At 44.1% G+C, this 6,209-nt stretch overlaps 1 protein-coding gene across 1 annotated transcript in view; it reads right to left on the bottom strand.

Annotated features, from left to right (window-relative positions):
- LOC311515700 (uncharacterized protein) overlaps positions 1-4,618 on the bottom strand; it is a 148,960-nt gene extending 144,342 nt beyond the window's left edge. Inside the window, exon 1 of the mRNA XM_084618942.1 lies at positions 4,540-4,618. The gene's annotated coding sequence lies outside the window, so the exon portion shown is untranslated. The remainder of the gene's footprint in view (positions 1-4,539) is intronic.
- Positions 4,619-6,209: the final 1,591 nt, after the last annotated feature.

A 6,209-nucleotide genomic window follows, 5' to 3' on the forward strand; every position in this document is an offset into this window, starting at 1 on the left:
TTTTAAACAAATGTTGGCCTATAGAATGGTCACACAGTTTATTGTATGTATTCGATATGTGATATTCAAAATTTAAGCAGGTTATTTTTGACTAGACACATAGGGAACAGAAACAATAGTGCATGACTTAGATGAGTGTAACCTTTATAACCATATTTCTAGTGGCACCTTAGAGACTAACCAATCTATTTGGGCATAAGCTTTCGTGAGCTACAGCTTATGCTCAAATAAATTGGTTAGTCTCTAAGGTGCCACAAGTCCTCCTTTTCTTTTTGCGAGTACAGACTAACACGGCTGTTACTCTGAAACCTGTCATATTTCTAGTGTGAATGCTGACCAGGATGAATTCAAAATTTGCTCTCCACTTATATTCTCTTAGCATTTACTCTCTCTGGATATATCCCCATCTGTAAACTCACTCACTAGACCATTCAATGACCTGAATGCAAAAGGAAAGGGGGGAGGTGAACACAGGCAAAAGTTATTTCTTTAGGTATTTAGTCAACTTCAGTGACAATAGTGAGGATTAGCTGCCCCAGAAAGATGGCATTCACTCACTGCTGTCAGGTTTTGGACATTTGGCACCATATCAAGCCCTAAGAATGTTCAAATCAGTTGACTGTGGCACATTTAATGCCACTCATAATGCAATGAAGCTACTGGCGCTGTCAGAGGAGAAGACAGCTCCAGCATCCCAACTTATGAATGGATATGTTTCTTTAATGTGTAATTTATTAGTCCCATCATTTTAAAAAAACTTAATTTTTTCACCCAATAGTCCTCTCACTGAGACTGTCCCAAATTCGGAGTCACTCTCAGTCTGAGCAAGACAAGAAAAATTCATCATCGACAGGAGATGGAGGCTCCATCAGTTGCAGCAATAAGAGGAGTTTTGCTTGAATAAGGACAGAGTCCAAACCTCAAAAGTTAGTCCTTTAAGGTCAAATGACCAAGGGCCTCAAGAGCCCACGCTTTGTTATTACATAATGTGTCAGAGTTTTTACTTTAGACATGAAAGAACAAGACCCAGATTATGAAGTATAACCAAGAAGTGCATACTGAGCTTCCTCCTTCCTCAACCTGCTCCAGGCTGGGCTCAAGGGCAGCCAGAGCTCAATGGGACACAGGGACAGTTCAGCTGTACTCCTTACACTAGCAGCATTGACTGAGTTGAGTTAGGCGCTGCAACAGCTTTACATCACTGGAGGACTGGGGCAAACCTCCCAGGGTCAGCTACACTGGTTTTAAGGCCATAATTTGCCAGCAGAGCAGCATAAAGTACCCAGGGTGAGATTTTCACTCCAGAGCCAGCCCCTCTACACCAGGTAAAAGGGATCTAAAAGCCCCAGAATCAGCCAGGGGAGAAATGCACCGGTGTAGAAACTGAGGATGACAACCATGGGCTATCCTCCAAAAATTCCTTGTAAACACTGGTGCAGGGAGTGTGGTGGGATCAGCATGTAACACTGCAGAAATTCCAGGCAGTACAGCTGTCCACCGGGTAGCCTGAGGAGGCATAAAATAAAATCCCTCCCTCAACAATGTCTGAATTACCGCAGAGGCTGCTCTGGCCCATGGAACAGCGCAGAAATGAGGGTGCAAAAGTGGCTTACAACCGCTTCTGACCCACTTCCCGCTGGACTGCAAGTTCTGTGCTGCCCTGCAAGGCCATATCTATACTGCAGCTGTAAGATAATTCCCAGCTCCGATATAGGTGCATACACTAGTTCTGTCCAAGTTAGCATGTGAAAAGTAGCATGTGAGCACGGCATCATGGGTGGTGGCTCAGGCTGGCCACCCAAGTATAACCCCATCTGAGACCGTAGGTACGTACTCATGTGGTTAGCCTGAGCCACTGCAGCCACACGGCTATTTTTAGCATGCTAGCGCACATACATCTACCCACGCTGGGAATTGCACCTCCTAGCTGCAGGGTAGACACGCCATAAGAAGCACAAAGCAGAATCTCAGGCTAAGCATTTTAAAGAGTGAGGGCCAATGCCTCAACAGTTGCAAAGTGGCGCAGCTCCACTCTAGCCCTGAATTTCCCATCGTCCATTCCATATAGGCAAAAGTCTGCCCTCAGTTACCGGAGTGTAAATCAGTTACCCTGGTGTCATTCCATTAAAGTCCATGAAGTAACTCCAGATTTACAAAGAGCAGAATCTAGCCCAATTTTGTCTTTTGTGGTACAGCCCCCACCTTATATGTAAACCCCAGTTTTTCTCTAAATGCTCTAACTCTGTTGGCCATGCTCCACAATGTGCATTTTATCTTCTTGTTTCTGTTTTGTCTAACTTCTGTGTCTGCATTCCTTTGGGGGTAAGGGCCTATTATCTGTTTGGCATGGACCTGCCACTGCACAGCACCCTGGCAATATATATATATATATATATATAGCCTTATATAAGAGCAAGTCTTCATTTCTCACTCAGTCTTCCTGCTATCAGACTAGCAATGACTCCAGTTTGCATGAGTAAGAACAGTTTAAAAAGCTAAATAAAGACCCGTGATTGTGCCTTAGATGATTAATTACCGCATGTGGGAGGAATGAGTTGGGTGTTCTGACACGATCTAGTGCTACTGAGCTGGTGAACAAATGGACAGGGTTACCTCAAGTAAGGAGAAGCATGCTGCACTATGCTCCTCTTCTGGAGTTTAGGAAAGGGGAGTTTTAAAACAGGGAAAATGTTTCTGTGAAGAAAAGTGTTGCCAAAAAAATGGCGGATTACCAAGAAAACTTTCCAAACTGCTGGTTACCAGTGACTAAAGCTGCATACGGTACCCTGGAACCCATTAGTCAGATTCTGTTGGGTAAAGGTTTGAAATGGCTCCTCCTTAGACAGGCTTGCAAGTGTAAGAGGCCTTAAGGGCCTGAGTTTACTTCAGTGGTTGCCAGCCTATGCTGGGCAGAAGTTCCTGGTCATGCAGATGACCCCTTTTGAGTTTTTTCAAAATAAGAAACTGAGCCAGGGTCTCCATCTACTTGGCCTTGAAGCTCACAAAGGCTGAAATAGTTTCTAAAGTGATGATGACTCCATGTGTTGGACTCAGCAAGCCAGTAAAGTAAATAAAAATGCAGAAGGACATGGGGAAGTTTTTGGCATAGGTGGACTCCCGGGGCAAAACTGTCCCCAAAATGGAGGGCTTAGTCATTACTTAAGTCTTGTGTTTAAGGATTTAAGCAGAAGATTGGGCCGTGTGCTGTGAGCAATTTCTCCCTTGAAGAGAGATTGAGGTAAGCAAGCATAAGCTTGATAGGGACTAACAGGACAAAAGAAAGGGTAGTCTTATTTTTAAAGTGGTGTATATCATGCTAAAACAATACTTTGCTTAAATTAGAAGAGGGCCATTGCAACCACCAGCAAAAGTCTCATTGATTTCCATGGAGCTGAATCAAGTCCTGTTGACTTAAACAAAAAAATCAGAGTTGAACATCAAAATAAAAAATAAACGGGGGGAAGGGAGTAATATAGAGCCATCAAAGGGGTCAAACTAAAAATGAAACGACTCTGCCAGTAACAGTTGTAAGCTATTGTTTTGCTGTCAGGACAGAAGGGATGTGAAAATGAGTGAGGGAAGTTTCCCAGTGGGTCTCCCTGAAGATTTACATAACTGCTTCTAAGGAAGAGAGGCAGGGAGAAAACTACTCTGGGCCCATAGGAAGCTGAACAAACTGTAGGGGCACAAGTGAGTGTGCAGTGTAAAGAGAGGGAAATGCAGGAGTTTGGGGAATTAAGAGGTTTTTCCTAAAATTCTCAACTCTACATGCTAGCTGCAAACAATCCCTGCTCACGCACACTACCCTGACATACTTACATAAGGGCAGGTTAATGCCCTACGTAAATTATTGCCAGTCCTGCTTTGCACTACCTGATTCACTTCTCCCTGGAACAGTTCATTACATCATTCCTAGGATTCTACCATGAGTCAAGTGACCATGCCTCCCAACCTATATTAACAACACAACCAATAGTTTGAGTGAAGCAATAAGACATTCCCTCTCCCTCGCCCCCCCCCCCCCACCTCCCACCAGCCAATATTGACTTGCTTGCTCTCCTTTGTCTCTTGTGGTATTACTATGTGGTGTCCATTCCTTGCTCTACTAGAGATCAAAGGGAATGAGAATAAACATCTCCATCTTTTCTTCTAACATTCTGTCTAATATCCATGGTATTTTTATTGTGGAGAGGAGCGATTTGTAAGAAGAAATGAAAATCTATAGTGTGTCAGCTCATAGAGGCTAATGATGTTTATACAGACATACCACACTGATGGAATAGTCCCAACATTCCCTACACAGTGTAGAAAAAAAGAGAAAGAGGAGTGACCCAATCCTCCCCTCCCCCGCCTCTTTCCTGCTCAGCAACCTGTACTTGACCCTCCCGAGCCTGGCTCTGCTCAGCCTCCATCCCGCCCAGCCGGAGCCAGAACACTGATACCAGGCAGCTGATGCTCTGCCTCATCCAAAACACACACTTCTTGAAAACACACACTCACTGCATACTTGGGGGGAGCGGGGGGAGGAGAAATACCCACCTTCTGTATTGCAACTTCAGTGAATTTTCACTTGCTCTTGGAAACAATTGGACAGGATGTTCTGTGCTGCTGCTGTTTGCCAAATGCTACAAGTGTTAGGAGAAACTGGTCCACTTCAGTGTGAATATTTTGAATGCCTGGGGCGGGGGGGTGGGGGGGGGAAGGGGAAGGAGGATGTTTGGCCAAAAAATGTCAAGCCTAGATGTGTATGGTTAGGCATCCAAATGCCTGTTTAAGCACCTGGCCTTATTTTTCAAAGGCCCTGAGCCTTCCCAGCTCACTGAAGAAAATAGGAATTATAGGTGTTCGGCAACCTCTGAACGTCTGGCCATTGACACTATCTTCTGTTATTAGACATTTGCATTACTGTAGCAGCTAGGAGCCCTAGTCATGGACTCAGGGGTGCTGGAAAAATTTGTGTAGTTGGGGGTGCTGAGAGGCATTGAACCAAACGGTACACCCTGTCTATAATAGAATCCACTTCAAGCTGAGGGTGCTGCAGCACCCCCCACACCCTTAGTTCCAGCACCTCTGAATGGACCATTGTGCTGGGTGCTGTACACAGACAGAACAGAGATCGTTTCTTAGACTCGGGCCACAAAGAGGGCAACATTTTCACAGTTGGGTGCCTAAAGTTAGCTACAGATTTAAGTGCCTGACATTAGGCACCTAAGTCTGAATAGGCTATCTTTTTGTTGAAGGTGTGAATGATAATGAAAGAACACTTTTACTTTGGTAGTGCCTATATGCCCACTGGCTTGTGGACCCACTGTGCTGTACAAAGACATAGTAAGTGACAGTCCCCACTCCAAAGAGCTTGCAGACAACACAGTTACAGAGCAAGCAAAAGAACATGACAGCCTGCAACATGCTTCGTTCTTCTGTCAAGCAAAGGCGGCCTAGAAATCACGAGGAATTTGTAACCCTGCTTAATTTGAAGTATAAACATTTGCACCATGTTGTAATGGATGGCAATGGTCATTTTTCAGTCAACTGATATTTTTAAGCTGACCCATGCTTCCTTTCTCCTCCCCTTTTCATGATGACCATCCTGAAGACTTGATACTGCTGTGTGCCCTCAACTCTCACCAATGTCAAAGGAAGCTAACAGCACCCAGCACCAGTAAAAATCGAATCTTTAATCATCAAAACTACTTTCCGAAGGCCTGGAGGCTTTTCCATGAAGATCTCCTATTCAGCTACAGATCAGGCCAGCCCCTCCTTAGTGTGTGAGGACTGATTAGATCACATCCAGCGATGAGACAGCTCTCCAAGTCATGCACCAAATTCTTGAGACCCAAAATAGATTGCAAGGATAATATAAAGATACCGATGTCTGCGAGAGCTTTGAAAAGCCCGCTTGTCAGGCAAGTTTCCATCTTTAAAACCAATAACGTAGCTTATTCAATGTGCTTATGATGTTTTCTAACCCCTGCTCATAGAACTACTTTTGGTATCAGAATTTAAAGTGCCTGATTACAATGGTACCTACGGTACACTGGTGATACTTTTATCCTCAACCCTTATAGTCAGAGATGTGATCATGTCACTCATGAGATATGGATTCCATTGTTTCCTGTATCTTTGAATGCAGCCATGACATAGCACTATGAGTATCTCGAGATATTTGCCAACTCTGATCTCTGAATATTTTTTATTAATTTAATGGA

The sequence above is a fragment of the Lepidochelys olivacea genome, assembly GCF_965140295.1.
Source record: "Lepidochelys olivacea isolate rLepOli2 genome assembly, chromosome: 2".
NCBI classification, from domain to species: domain Eukaryota; kingdom Metazoa; phylum Chordata; order Testudines; family Cheloniidae; genus Lepidochelys; species Lepidochelys olivacea.